Source organism: Alligator sinensis, unplaced genomic scaffold, assembly GCF_000455745.1.
Source record: "Alligator sinensis unplaced genomic scaffold, ASM45574v1 scaffold311_1, whole genome shotgun sequence".
Classification (NCBI taxonomy): Eukaryota; Metazoa; Chordata; order Crocodylia; family Alligatoridae; genus Alligator; species Alligator sinensis.
Window position 1 is genome coordinate 426,406 of NW_005842355.1, and position 4,415 is coordinate 430,820.

Genomic DNA, 4,415 nt, shown 5'->3' on the forward strand with positions numbered 1-4,415 from the left:
GTCCAGCCCTACTACCCACCCCCACCATTTCGAGTCCGACCCCCAACATCCCCCTTCCTCCTCCCTCCCTGTCTGCTGCCTCCCCCTCCCTGCCAGGTGGCAGGGGGGGTGGCACTGCTACCATGATCCCTCCCTTTGTCATCAGGCAGGGAGACAGAGAGAAGCCCCACTGTTTGGGTGGCCAGGGCATGTTCACTGCTGCCACAAACTTCCCCGGCAGCAGAGCAAAGTTTGGGGCCATGCAGCCTAGGCCTGTAAAGCTAATTTCTGCCCACCCTTTCAGCGGCACTTGTACTGTTGGCCAAAAGCATTACAAACAGACAGACACACAGACAGGTAGACTAAGCCCTTATATATATGTAGCGGTGTTTCATTTTAATCATGGAAAAATGTGGATTTGGGGTTACTTTTTTTAACTGAAAACTCAGGATTTTTTTTAAATCTGAGAAAACCAAGATCCCTGCTTGTGAGTCAGTAGGCTTCTTGGAGCAGGAAAGAGGTAGTGCTGGCTGAGTCGGAAGTCTGCCCTAAGGCAAAAGTGTCCAGCGTCTGCAGGTAGAACTGGGACCACATGGTACCATCTCTTAGCCATCATGCAGCCTCTGGGTTGCTGTAGTGCATCAGGGCTGCTGAGATGGCTGGCAACTTGGGAAGTTCCTCCCAGTCTGGAAGCCTCATCTGCATTACAGCCAAGGTGCCAATACCAGGGTGATCAGATACGCAGTTCTCATGTTACTATCTCTGCTGGATTTGAGGGGAAAACTCCACAGAAGCTCAGATCTGTGCATTCCTAGCAGCTTTGCCAAGAGCTTGAGAAGGGTAGAATTCTGTGCACTCGTGTTTAAATAACACAATTCATGTCTGTCACCTGTATGGATGTAAAACTATTGCATTTGTAGATTCAATGTATTCAGTAGCTCAGTGAATGATTCTTTTGAAAGCCAAGGCTTCCTAAGATGTCGTGATATGTATTATCCAGCCTCTAAATAGACTTGTCCTCCTAGTTATGTCCAGCTATGTGCTAACAAGTCTGCAAGACAGGGACTGAAAAGGATCAGGAAACTTGCAAGAGCTGGGAGGGGAAGGGAGGTTGGAAAGAGACGCAGTTGACTTCTTTAAGAATATGATCTTGTTTCTTGGTCCATGTCTTACCAAGTAGGGGTTATAGGCACAAGCCTACACACTGACGTCCAGTGATAGGAAGTAACAGGTTGCAATCAAAAAGACACATGTGTGCCTGATGCAATGAGCAGAATGGCGCGCCCCACAATAAATTATTATTCCACTTATAACATTGTACATTTTGTTTTTAATAAAACACCTTCCATGGTTAAATCTCCTTTGTGCATCTGTCTGAGGGTTTTTATTTGCTGCACTGTTTGCTCCTGGCTTTCCTATGGGTGAACTGTGAGCATCTGCTGGAGGTTGTAGGGAAGTCAGTGCAGACAGAGGGATGGGCTATGGCTTGAAGACCACACCCATGAGGTTGTTCCAGCAGCAGTTTTGCTTGTTGGAAGACTAGCAAGGACAGTGTTAGGTATTGCCCAAGAAAGGGTACAGGAGTCTACCAGCATGGTGAGGAGAAACTGAACACGTTCCCTCTTAACTTTCCACAGAGAGAGTGAAGGTAGTCTGTTCTCCAGGATGGACATGTGGAGATGAAAAGATCTATTTCCACCCCACAGAGTGGGGCAGGCTGTAGACTGCCATCAGTCCATGGTTATCTGGAGTTGGTAGAGCTGCTTCTGCCGTGGTGGTGAAGCTGCTATAGTCCTCTCAGCAGCAGCCATTACCTGCTCACTGTGCTTCTGCCCAGACCTTTTGGGTTACCAGAGATTTCTTCCTGATCATCTGCAGCTGAGTAAATTCAAACACTTCTTGGTACAGCTTCATTCTCTCTGTGTTTCACTAGGGTGAATTAAAATCTGGTCAAATGTACAGGTGGATACCAATATTAGAGGAGCAGTGGCAAATAGCCAGGAGGCTAGAGCTGACCTGCAAAGTGACCTGAGGCCACAGAACTGGCAACGCTGACTGATGCAATGAAGGGGGCCTGGGACTAACACGCTCAAAAACCCTGGAGCCAGTGAGAGAGAGAGAGAAGCCTTGACGGAGAATGGTGGCATGGAGGCAGGGTTGAACGGCTCCTCCCGTATGGACCAACTGTCCTAAATAGCTTCCATGTTCACGAGGAAGAAAAACCCCAGAGCTGATCCTGCTTCTAAGAGGTGGGTCCATATCATGAGAGATGATGAGAAGCACTTGTCTCCCAACTACTCAGAAAGTGGGAGTGGACCTTCCTGGAGTTGTGGCTGAGCAGGTGGTGCATCTACCCAGCTCCACTTGGCTGTTGCCAGAGCAGTCCCTGAACTCAGCTCCCTTCCCTACCAGTTACCCCAAGCATACACATAGCCCAGCCCAAAGGATTAGGCCCTGGACTGGGACTTGGGAGAGACAGTTTCCATTTCTGATGGCCCTGTCCCTCTGTGTAACCTTGGCCAAGTCACTTCCCCTTTCTGCATCTCTGATTCTCTTCCTGCCCTTTGTCTGCCTTGGGTATGGGGATTTCTCCAGGCAGAGGCTGTCCTTTGCCATGTGTTTGTGCAGCAGTGAGCACAATAGGGCCTGGATTGGAGTGAGAGGTTGCTGTAATACAACTAACAGTAAGCACTACAATTATCAATTGTTTATGGGGGAGGGAGGGTTTAATTTGACCAGGCTCAAGTGGAAACACTGTCCCTTTGAAACAAATGCAATGGGTAAATGTGGAGCAGGTGAAGATAAAAGTGCAAGTGTTTGTTCAGCTGGAGGCTGAGAGGATCATGGTGTTTTCAGCATGCTCCAAGGCTAATTGTCCATGTTCCAGAGACTAAGACACATGAAAGGGTCCTGCAAGCAGCCTTGGGACAGCTGGGAGTATCCAGCACCTCCCAGGGCTGAGCGGAACAGAGGAGTTCTGCAGAGGCAACTGTTCCAAGTCCTTGGGAAGGAGCCACACTCATTGCAAAGGCGACAGCTCCTAACAGGTGTTCCCCTCCAGCTAACTCTCCCCAGCAGGGAGGGAAGTATTTTCCTTCCTCTTGACAACCACAGCCATCCAGGTGTTACAATTGCAGGAAGTTGCCCCAGGCATCATTCTCAGTCCTTTGACTCTGTGCCTTATAATACACCCGATATGTGAGATGAGGGTGCTACAGTGCAATGTCCCATCACATCCTCTGCCCAGACCCAAAGCCAACTGAAGTCGGCTCCATTTAGCCTTGGGTCAAGTCTTTTCTTCACAGTACCCTTGGAGCCTTTCTCACATCCATTCTCTGAGCCTGAAAGTGCTCCCCTACCCCACCAGGTGCATTTCAGTTTTGTGGTGTGTTACAGAATGACCTGAATGTAAGCAACACCATGACTCAGAGTGCTGCTTTGTGTGATGCCTCTAACTGACTTTTTGCTGACTGCCCTATTTGTTGAGCTACTTTAGTGAGTTTGTTTCATTTCTAATTTCACAGTCATCTGCTTGCTCCTATATACAATGCTGTAGCAGACGACACAACTGCCCTGAAGCTCCATGCCCAGGATCCAGCTCCTCCATTGCTAACCTGAGGTACACAGGTAAAGGCTGGGGCCTGACTAGCTGGGCACCAGCTCTGCAGAAAAGGACCTAGAGGTTACAGTGGACAGTAAGCTGAATATGAGCCAACAGTGTGCCTCTGTTGCCAAGAAGGCTAATGACATACTGGTCTGCATTTGTAGGAGTGTTGCCAGCAGGTCAAGGGAAGTGTTTATTCCCCTCTACTCAACATTGGTGAGGGCACATCTGGAGTACTGTGTTCAGTTTTAGGCTTCCCACTACAGAAAGGATGTGGAAAAACTGGAGCAAGTCCAGCAGAGGACAATGAAAATGGTTTGGAGGCTGGGCATATGACTTATGAGGAGAGGCTGAGGGAACTGGGCTTATTTAGTCCAGAGAAGAGAAGACTGAGAGGGGGTTTAATAGCAACCTTTGACTACCTGAAGAGAGGTTACAAAGAGAATGGTGCTAAATTGTTCTCAGTGGTGGCAGGTGACAGAACAAGGATCAATGGTCTCAAGTTGTAGCAAGAGAAGTTTAGATTAGATAGTAGGAAGAATTGTCTCATTAGAATAATAAAACACTGGAACAGGTTACCCAGAGAGGTTATGGACTCTCCATCCTTGGAGGTTTTTAAGACCTGGTTAGACAAAGCCTTTGCTAGGATGATCTAGTTGGGGCTGGTCCTGCTTTGACCAAGGGGTTGGACTAGATGACCTCCTGAGGTCCCTTCCATCCCTAATTTTGTATGATTCTAAAATTGTATAGATGTGATCAATAGCAAAACATCTTGCAGGCTCCCAGGACCATAGGAAGGTTTTGTTCCCTGGTAAGATGCTGCCAACCCCTC